The sequence below is a fragment of the Nicotiana tabacum genome, chromosome 8 (assembly GCF_000715075.1).
Source record: "Nicotiana tabacum cultivar K326 chromosome 8, ASM71507v2, whole genome shotgun sequence".
Taxonomy (NCBI): Eukaryota; Viridiplantae; Streptophyta; class Magnoliopsida; order Solanales; family Solanaceae; genus Nicotiana; species Nicotiana tabacum.
The window spans coordinates 7,443,423-7,455,304 of NC_134087.1; positions in this window are offsets into that span (position 1 = coordinate 7,443,423).

Below are 11,882 nucleotides of genomic sequence, written 5' to 3' on the forward strand. Positions count from 1 at the left end.
GGACAGCCTACTGTGGTGGAGGAGCTGCACCTGCCTGTCTATCAGGACCTGCAGCACGACATGCAGTGTCCATAAATAAAAGGACGTCAGTACAAATAAAGTACTGAGTATGTAAGGCAGGGAACCATAAATACGATCAGTAATATAAGCAAGGATAGAGAATATACAACCTATAACATCTTAGTACCTCTGAGGGCTACTTACATGAAATGCATGATACATATGTATAAATACATAAACCTTTAAAACATTCTCCTCTGTGGGCATCATCATCATCATATCGTACCCGACCATAATAGGCTCGGTAAAAAAAACGTACCCGACCATCATAAGGCTCGGTAGAATCGTACCTGGCCACGTGGAGCTCGGTAAAACCTAACTGATCAGTTGGTTGCACAATAGGTGTCGTACCCGGCCAACTATAGCGTGGCTCGGTAGAGTAATATATATATATATATATATATATATATATATATATATATATATATATATATATATAATGCATGCTCGACTCATGGAATCACATTCTAAACCTTTCGGAGTGACGTAAGGTCGGTATCCTCTGTACACGTTATTAGGACTAACTCTTCACTATGAACCTTATAAGAATCAGGAAGTACCAACAATATTGATAACATAAGAATAAGAGAAGCAACATTAACATCAATCGTTCCATAAGAGGGAAAACAATGTAAGTACTGCTAGCTTCTAAGAGTAGATTATCTTGAAAGCTCGTTCATTACATTATGTACAATCGGAGTCGTGCAAAAGAAGGAAAGGGATAGCCTCACATACCTTGTATATACTGCCCCAATCTCAAGCTATGCAATTTTCAAAACTCCTTAGTCTACAATAAGAGAAACGATACTATCGTTATCATTTAAGCGTCATAACTATTATGTATCGACCACAACCTATTTTACGATGAAACGGACAACACCTCCCCTATATATATGACCTCATACCATTCAAAACAGTCATAAAACATCCCAAACAACACCAATAATAAACATATTGAGTCTCCCAAAATAGTCCACACACAACTTAATCACTCCATACATACGACGACCACCGTAGTCGTGTCAAACAACCTGGAAATGTTACGAATAAATATCAGCCCATAACCCTACATATATATGGTGTTTATCCACACCCTTCCTCCTCCAAAACTCCACAAAACAGTAGTAAAATACGCAGCCCAACAGCAACGCAAAACAGTCCACAAAACAATAACATTACTACCAAGCCTTTCGATATATATTTCACAAGTTCTAGCTTCAATGGCTTAGCCGCAACTTGGATAATCTTAAATACATATAGATTAAGAGGTTCCTTACCTTTATACAGAAATAAAAACTCCAATTTGACCTTAAATTTCCATGAAATATCCCTCCAATACTGCCACAACAACAAAAAAGCGAAACTAACGATCAATTAGTGTTTTTCGGCACTAGAATCACTTTAGAAGGATTGAAATCACCTAGGATTGATATTAAGAACATGAGGTAGTATTTACAGAACATAAACCCTTTAAAACAACCTCCCACACGAGCTGGAACGACACAAAAATGAGCAACAACAAGAAGAACAAGAGACTTACTAGCGCCACGGAATTCCCGACACTTGATTTGTGTTGTTTGCCCTTTTTTGGGTCTTGAATCTTGAGAGAACCTTGAGAGGATGTTCCTAGGGTTCTAAGGTCTGAAAATAGTGAGAATAAATGACTTAAAACGGGTTGGAGGCATCCTATATAGGTCCAAACATCTTAAACCGCCTTAGTGGGCCCCATAGAGAGGTGCTTGGCGCAGTCTCGCGAAAATGCGAATATCTCTCTACTCCAAGATCGTATCGATGAACGGTTTAATACGTTGGAAACAAGACTCATAGATATTTAATTTTGTTGGTAGATCACCCCGTAATTCCTTGTAAATTAGGAGAAAAGATTAGAAACATTTGACCTAATGTTTAAGTAAAATTATGAACTTAAGTTGCGACAACTTTTGTCGACTTTTGTTTCATAACTCGTTTGACTTAAAGACTTATGATACGGATATTATATGGTTAAAATACCTTAATAAATGAACTCTTGAGTGTATTAAGCACCGCTAGATTACCTGAAAATACGAGTTACAACAACCTTGATTCATTTAACTTCTAATACTTGTTAATCACCCTTATACACTCTTGTATCACTTAAGACCAATAGGATTGACTTCTTATCATCTCAAAGATAATTCCTTCTTGGATTTATGTTAACTAATATATGGAATGAACTAACACATGTGGATATGGGTTGTAACACCCTCCCCCCCTTAGGAACATTCGTCCTCGAATGTAAGGGTTTATGGGGAGTTTAAATCATCGTGGATTCCAATGGAAATTTCCGATCAATTTTCCCCTATAAAATGGTTACTAGCAAAACTTGCAAGTAATTAAGAACATGAGGGAGTATTTAAAGAACATAAACCCTTTAAAACAACCTCCCACACGAGCCATTTTGTATTAAGGAGGAGTATTCTCAAATTATTGCTTACCTCATAGAGCCGTTTCACCTTCCAATGTATCCTGTCTTCCACCAGCATCCTTGTTATCTTCATTCTGGAATAAGTAAGGGTATTTAGACTTCATCTCCTCTTCTGCTTCCCATGTCATTTTTTCCATATTTTTGTTCCTCCACAATACTTTGACGGAAGCTACATCTTTTGTTCTCAGCTTGCGGACTTGCCGATCTAATATCGCCACTGGCACTTCTTCATATGATAGGTCCTCTGTAACTTGTACATCTTTGATAGGGACGACTCGAGAAGGGTCTCCAATACATTTTCTCAACATAGATACATGGAATATCGGGTGGACAAATTCCAATTCGGATGGCAATTCTAACTCATAAGCAATCTGTCCAATTCGTCGAAGAATTTTATACGGCCTGATATACCTTGGACTCAGCTTACCTTTCTTCCCAAAATGCATAATACCCTTCATTGGTGAGATCCTCAGGAAAACCCAATCACCAACCTCAAACTCTAGATCACGATGTCGGACATCAGAATAAGATTTTTGCCTGCTTTGTGCCGTCCTCAATCGCTCATGTATCACTTTCACCTTCTCAATAGCTTGGTGAATCAAATCTAGCCCATATAATTCTGTTTCACCGACTTCTAACCATCCAACTGGTGATCTACATCTCCTTCTGTATAGTGCCTCATATGGGTCCATTTTAATACTGGAATGGTAGCTATTATTGTAGGCGAATTCTATGAGTGGAAGATGATCATCCCAATTCCCCTTAAAATCTAGAACACATACTCGTAGCATATCTTCCAGTGTCTGAATGGTACGTTCAGCCTGTCCGTCAGTCTGCAGATGAAATACAGTGCTGAGATTTACTTGTGTGCCTAAATCCTTCTGGAAAGACCTCCAAAAGTTAGCCATAAATTGAGCTCCTCGGTCTGATATAATAGATACGGGCACACCATGAAGCCTAACAATCTCCTTGCTATACAACTTCGCATAATCTTCAGCCGTGTAAGTTGTCTTCACTGGCAGAAAATGGGCATATTTTGTAAGTCGATCAATTATCACCCAGATGGAGTCAAACTTATGATAAGAGCGAGGTAATCCAATAATGAAGTCCATATTAATCACCTCCCACTTCCAGGTCGGAATCTCTATATTTTGAAGCAATCCACCGGGTTTCTGATGTTCTATCTTTACTTGTTGACAATTGGGACACTGGGCTACAAATTATGCAATAGACTTCTTCATATTATCCCACCAATACTGCTCCTTGACATCATGATACATCTTTGTCGAGCCGGGATGGATGGAATATCGGGATTGATGAATCTCATTCATAATCTTCTCTCGCAACCATGCCACATTAGGCACACACAATCGGCTCTGGTATCTCAGTGCCCCGTCTTTTCTGATCCCAAAAGCCATACTTCTACACTGTTGAATGCTTTCTCTTAATCGTACTAAGATAGGATCTTCATATTGTCGTGCTTTTACCTCGGCTACCAAAGATGATTCTGATGTATTCTGTACAGTAACACCTCCGTCATCAGAGTCTAACAATCTGATTCTCATATTTGCTAGCTGATGAAGCTCTTTAATCAACCCCTATCTACCTGCCTCAATATGTACTAAGCTTCCCATTGATTTACGACTGAGAGTGTCTGCCACAACATTGGCTTTACCGGGATGATATAATATCTCGACATCGTAGTCTTTCAATAATTCAAGCCACCTACGCTGCCTTAAATTCAACTCTTTCTGCTTGAAAATGTATTGTAAACTCTTGTGATCTGTGTAGATGTCAACATGGACGCCGTATAAGTAGTGCCGCCATATCTTCAAAGCATATATTACTGCAGCCAATTCCAAATCATGGGTTGGATAATTCTTTTCATGCTTCTTCAATTATCTTGATGCATAAGCAATCACATTCCCACGCTGCATCAATACGCACCCCAAACCTATACCTGAGGCATCACAATATACCACATAACCTTCTGTTCCTTCAGGAAGAGTGAGCACTGGTGCGGATGTCAATCGATTCTTCAGCTCCTAAAAACTATGTTCACAAGTGTCAGACCACTGGAATTTGGTAGCTTTCTGTGTTAACTTAGTCAATGGTGATGATATAGAGGAAAAATCCTTCTACAAACCGCCTATAATATCCTGCTAGCCCTAGGAAGCTGCGGACTTCTGATGGTGTTGTAGGTCTCGACCAATTCTTTACTGCATCGATCTTCTGAGTGTCGACACTAATACCCTCATCAGATATCACATGGCCAAGGAATGCTACTGAGTTCAGCCAGAATTCACATTTGGAGAGCTTAGCATATAACTTACGATCCTGAAGCGTCTGTAATACTATCCGCAAGTGGCCCGCATGTTCCGCCTCCGAACGAGAATACACTAGAATGTCATCAATGAATACAATCACGAACACATCAAGATAGGGCCTGAATATAGTATTCATGAGATCTATAAAAGCTGCTGGGGCATTTGTTAGCCCGAACGACATCACCAAGAACTCAAAGTGCCCATATCTTGTCCGGAAGGCCGTCTTTAGAATATCCTTCTCCCTAACCCTCACCTGATGATACCCTGAACGTAAATCAATCTTGGAGAAATACTTGGCACCCTGGAGTTGGTCAAATAGGTCATCAATTCTTGGAAGTGGATACTTGTTCTTTATAGTAGACTTATTCAACTGTCGATAGTCGATACACATCCGTAACGACCCATCTTTCTTCCGCACGAATAGGACTGGTGCACCCCAAGGTGAAGTGCTAGGCCTAATAAAGCCCTTATCCAGCAAGTCCTTCAACTGCACCTTCAACTCTCGCAACTCTGTCGGGGCCATTCTATATGGAGGAATAGAGATTGGTTGAGTGTCAGGCAACACATCAATGCTAAAATCAATCTCCCTTTTAGGAGGAAGGCCTGGGAGTTCATCTGGGAAAACATCTGGGAATTCGTTGACCACAGGGATTGATTGTAAAGTAGGCGGTTTCGCCTCTGCATCCCTAACGCGAACGAGATGATAAATGTAACCTTTTGAGATCATTTTCCTTGCCTTAAGATAGGAAATAAACCTACCTTTCGGTGTAGCAATGTTCCCTTTCCATTCAATGACGGGTTCACCCGGAAATTGGAACCTAACCATCTTCGTACGATAGTCAACATTTGCATAGCATGAGGCCAACCAGTCCATTCCCATTATCACATCAAAATCAACCATTTCTAACTCAAATAAATTTGCCGAGGTTTGACGACTACAAATCATCACAGTGCAGCCTCTATATACCCTTCTAGAAATCACAGAATCTCCTATCGGAGTAGATACCGCAAGGGGTTTACTTATCAATTCAGGTTCAATGCCAAACTTATTAGCCACAAAAGGTGTAACATATGATAATGTAGATCCCGGATCAATCAGCGCATATATATCATAAGAAAACACAGATATAATACCTGTAACAACATCTGGAGACGACTCGAGATCCTGTCGACCTACTAGAGCATAGGTTCGATTTTGAGCACCACTCAAACTCGGCACTGCACCTCTACCCCTACCACGACCTGTCGACTGCTGAAAACCCCGTGCTGGAGGTCGAACTGATGAGGAAAAACCAGACACAGATCCAGTCGGCTGAGCCATACCATCACCTCCTCTATTAGGACAATCCCGCATCATATGGCCAGGCTGCCCGCACGAATAGCATGCATCAGAACCTCGATGACACAGTCCAAAGTGGGCCTAGCCGCACTAATCACAATGTGGTGTTGGGGGTCTCATCTGACTAGTATCCCTGTGATGTTGTGTGCCAGATGTCCGCGAACTCTGACCTGGACCAGAATAGGATCGATCATATCGACCTCTGAAACTGTGGAGGAGCACTAGCTACAGGTGGCGCCGAACTCCTCAAAAACTGTGGCCTGATGCTGCCTCTGAAGTCATCAGAATACCCTGCAAATCTCGCCCTCTTATGCTGGCCCCTATCCTACTCCCTAACTGCCCTCTACTGGCGCTTACGTTCCTCTAGGGTCTGGGCATAAGCTTGAATACGGGAAATATCCATGCCCTCCACCAAGGAGGCTATCGTACACTCATTTATCAGATGTGGTCCCAACCCATTCACGAACATATGCACCCTATCACTCATCTCGGCTACCATATGGGGAGCATACCTTGCCAAAGAATCAAACTGCATACTGTACTCTCGCACACTCATATTACCTTGTCTAAGGTTCAAGAACTTATCAGCTCTAGCTCGTCGTATCTCAACTGGCAAGTAGTGACGAAGAAAGGCCTCAGAAAATTCCTTCCACATAGCTGGAGGAGCGTTCGGACCCCTGGATCTCTCCCAACTATCATACCAGAGAACCGCTAAATCCCGTAGCCGATAAGAAGCCAACTCTACTGCCTCTGTATCACTAACATGCATAACCCGAAGTGTACGATGAACCTGGTCAATAAAAGTCTGTGGGTCCTCCTTGGGGTCTGATCCGGTAAACACTGGAGGGTCTAAATTAATAAAATCACAAACTCTTGTACTAACTGGTTTCTCAGCAGCACCTGTATTCTGCCTCTGAGCCTGAGCAGCTACCAAGCTAGTCAATAACTGCAAAGCACTCCGCATATCCTGGTCTGGAGTGCCAGACGGAGGAACTGGAGGCGCTGGGTGCCTTCTAATATCCTCTGGAGGAGATGGAGTAGATGAGGTATGAGAGGGCATCTCACTCTGAGCCTCACTTTGTCCTGCTCTGACTAGGGGCACCTGACTGGTACCCTCTCCCGCTGCTGTATCAAGCCGTCTACTAATCGTTTGCTTCCTAGTCGAAGGCATCACTAAAAAAACAAGGTGAATATTAGAGACGAACACTTACGACTCAACTCTACGCACGATCTAGATTAAGGAAGAAGGTAACAACCCTAGATGTCATGTAGCCTCCTATTATAAATATGGCGCGCTACACATCCATAATCAAGACTCTACTAGACACGGCTCATAGACAACCCCTAGGACAGACTTGCTCTGATACCAAGTTTGTCACGACCCAAACTGGAGGGCCATGACTAGCACCCGACCATACTTGCCGAGCACCAACGTACATTTCATCTAACCTTCATTATTATCTTTTAGGGCTGACGAGATCAATATAAATGGTAGACCTGGATCATGGACAACCAACAATAAAATATGACGGCATGAACATACATAGCAGGGGATGACCAGACAATCAAGAAACTACATATAAGGTATGAGCTACCACGCTACTATGAAAGACTATACAACAAAAACTAGCCGATAAGGCATACCAAACTATACATGAGTCGACACCTGTCTATGAGCCTCTAAAGGAACGTAAGTGCTGCAACATAGCCGGAACAGGGCCCCGACATACCCATAATTTCTATAACAAAAATGCATACCAAGACCAAGGCAAGTCCGGAGAAGGGATCTCGCCAATCACCATTGAACTGGACAGCCTACTGTGGTGGGGGAGCTGCACCTGCCTGTCTATCAGGACCTGCAGCACGACATGCAGTGTCCACAAATAAAAGGACGTCAGTACGAATAAAGTACTGAGTATGTAAGGCAGGGAACCATAAATACGATCAGTAATGTAAGCAAGGATAGAGAATATACAACCTGTAACATCTTAGTACCTCTGAGGGCTACTTACATGAAATGCATGATACATATGTATAAATACATAAACCCTTAAAACATTCGCCTCTGTGGGCATCATCATCATCATATCGTACCCGGCCATAATAGGCTCGGTAAAAAAACGTACCCGGCCATCATAAGGCTCGGTAGAATCGTACCCGGCCACGTGGAGCTCGGTAAAACCCAACTGATCAGTGGTTGCACAATAGGTGCCGTACCCGGCCAACTATAGCGTGGCTCGGTAGAGTAAAATAGATACATATATATAATGCATGCTTGACTCATGGAATCACATTCTAAACCTTTCGGAGTGACGTAAGGTCGGTATCCTCTGTACACGTTATTAGGACTAACTCTTCACTATGAACCTTATAAGAATCAGGAAGTACCAACAACATTGATAACATAAGAATAAGAGAAGTAACATTAACATCAATCGTTCCATAAGAGGGAAAACAATGTAAGTACTGCTAGCTTCTAAGAGTAGAGTATCTTGGAAGCTCGTTCATTACATTATGTACAATCAGAGTCGTGCAAAAGAAGGAAAGGAATAGCCTCACATACCTTGTATATACTGCCCCAATCTCAAACTATGCAATTGTCAAAACTCCTTAGTCTACAATAAGAGAAACAATACTATCGTTATCATTTAAGCGTCATAACTATTATGTATCGACCATAACCTATTTTACGATGAAACGGACAGCACCTCCCCTATATATATGACCTCACACCATTCAAAACAGTCACCAAACAGCCCAAACAACATCAATAATAAACATATTGCGCCTCCCAAAATAGTCCACACACAGCCTAATCACTCCATACATACGACGACCACCGTAGTCATGTCAAACAACCTAGAAATGTTACGAATAAATATCGGCCCATAACCCTACATATATATGGTGTTTCTCCACACCCTTCCTCCTCCAAAAATCCACAAAACAGTAGTAAAATACGCAGCCCAACAACAACGCAAAACAGTCCACAAAATAATAACATTACTACCAAGCCTTTCGATATATATTTCACAAGTTCTAGCTTCAATGGCTTAGCCGCAACTTGGATAATCTTAAATACATATAGATTAAGAGGTTCCTTACCTTTATACAGAAAGAAAAACTCCAATTTGACCTTAAATTTCCATGAAATATCCCTCCAATGCTGCCACAACAACAAAAAAGCGAAACTAGCAATCGATTAGTGTTTTCGGCACTAGAATCACTTTAAAAGGCTTGAAATCACCTAGGATTGATATTAAGAACATGAGGGAGTATTTACAGAACATAAACCCTTTAAAACAACCTCCCATACGAGCTGGAACGACACAAAAATGAGCAACAACAAGAAGAACAAGAGACTTACTAGCGCCACGGAATTCCCGACACTTGATTTGTGTTGTTTGCCCTTTTTGGGGTCTTGAATCTTGAGAGAACCTTGAGAGGATGTTCCTAGGGTTCTAAGGTCTGAAAATAGCAAGAAGAAATGACTTAAAACGGGTTGGAGGCATCCTATATAGGTCCAAACATCTTAAACCGCCTTAGTGGGCCCCATAGAGAGGTGTTTGGCGCAGTCTCGCGAAAACGCGAATATATCTCTACTCCGAGATCATATCGATGAACGGTTTAATGTGTTGCAAACCAGACTCATAGATATTTAATTTGGTTAGTAGATCACCCCGTAATTCCTTGTAAATTAGGAGAAAAGATTAGAAACATTTGACCTAATGTTTAAGTAAAATTATGAACCTAAGTTGCGACAACTTTTGTCGACTTTTGTTTCATAACTCGTTTGACTTCAAGACTTATGATACGGATATTATTTGGTTAAAATACCTTAATAAATGAACTCTTGAGTGTATTAAGCATCACTAGATTACCTGAAAATACGAGTTACAACAACCTTGATTCATTTAACTTCTAATACTTGTTAATCACCCTTATACACTCTTGTATCACTTAAGACCAATATGATTGACTTCTTATCATCTCAAAGATAATTCCTTCTTGGATTTATGTTAACTAATATATGGCATGAACTAACACATGTGGATATGGGTTGTACCACAAAACTGTAAAAATTTGGCTGGAACTCTATTATTTTTAGCCAAATAAAAAATTCTTTAGGCAAATAAATGGAGCTCCAACGGTGTATTTCTTTTTATTCTTCATTAGATGCAATGACTATTTTTCCAATGTGTATGCTTTTTTTCCTTCTTTAGATGCAATGACAATTTGTTCAATTGTGCATCTTCTCTTTTGGGTCGAATTTGTAAAATAATTTGATCGAAACGCCATTATGTTTAGCTAAATAATTCTTTTTAGCTCAAATAATGGAGTTTCAGTTAAAAAAAACTTACTGGCCTGCAAAAGATAAGAAGTTAACAAATTTTAGAAGGTAATAAATATATTTTATTTTAAAACAATGCTCACTGGCTTCTGAAGTCGGGAATTTTTGAAAAATTGTGAAAAAGATAAAAAGAAAAATAGCAGTGTAGGGAGATAACTACTTATTTTTAGAAAAATAAAACCAATGTCCAAGTAATGTCAAAACCCTGCCAAAATTTTGAAAAATGAAAAAAAAAAAATATCTTTTTTTTAGTTTGATTTATTTGAAAAACAAAAGAAAGGAGTCTTGTTTACAAGTTTAGTTTATGTTACCCGAACTACGCGGGTCTGATTCTCACCGGATGTGAGATACGTAGGCAAACCACTTCGGTTCCGGCCCACCATATTCAAAAAATCCAAAAATATTTTCTATTACTCGCTTCTTTAGAAAGTCTTTCTTTTAGACCTCAATTTTAAAAAAAAACAATAATACAAAAATATTTCCTTTTAATCTCTCTCAAAATCCAAAAATATTTGTTTAAAAATTCAAAAGAAAATTCATGATTCAAAAATATTTTTTTTTCTTTTCTTTTGTTGTATTTCTTTCATAAATTCAGAGTAATAGTCCAAAAATATTTCCTTTTTTCTTTAGAAGTTTTTCTTTCGAAATTTCCAAAAAAAAAGAAAGAAAAAGAAAAAGAAGTTAAAATTCAAAAAAAATATTTCTTTAGACGTCTTTCTCTTCAAAAGTTTTTTTTTTAAAAAAAAAAAGAAAAAAAAAACAAACAAACAAATCGAAATCCAAAAATATTTTCTTTCTTCTTTGTAAGTATTTTATTCGGAAAAAAAAGAGTTAGTTTATTTCCTTTATTCTTGATCGACCCGAACTACGCCGGTTTGATTCTCACCGGATGTGAGATACGTAGGCAACCCTCATCGGGTCCAACCTCCCCTTTTGCAAAAATAGCCAAAAAATGTCAAAAATTTTAATTTTTCGTCATAGAGTTGGGTGATGCTGTTTTTGTCAGAAATAGCCGAATGTTCCCAAAAAGGACGCCGGAAGGCTGACTTTGCATAAACGGCCACCTTTGGTCATGTTTTTAGGATTTTGGTCGGTTAGCTAACACAGCCTTAAAATCTTCGTCCCCGAGGTGCTGAAAGGCCGCGTTGGCAAAACCTGGTCTTTTATTTTAATTTGAAAAATAATAAGAAAAAGAGTTAGTGGTCAAGAATACCGTTTAGATTTTTTTTTAAGCCGAGCCAGCTTCGGCGGTGTCTTAAACTGTTCTAGCCGAGATAGCCTTAGAGTATCTTTCAGTTGTCAAAAGGCTATTTTCGTAAAAGAACGGACAAGTTTGTGAAG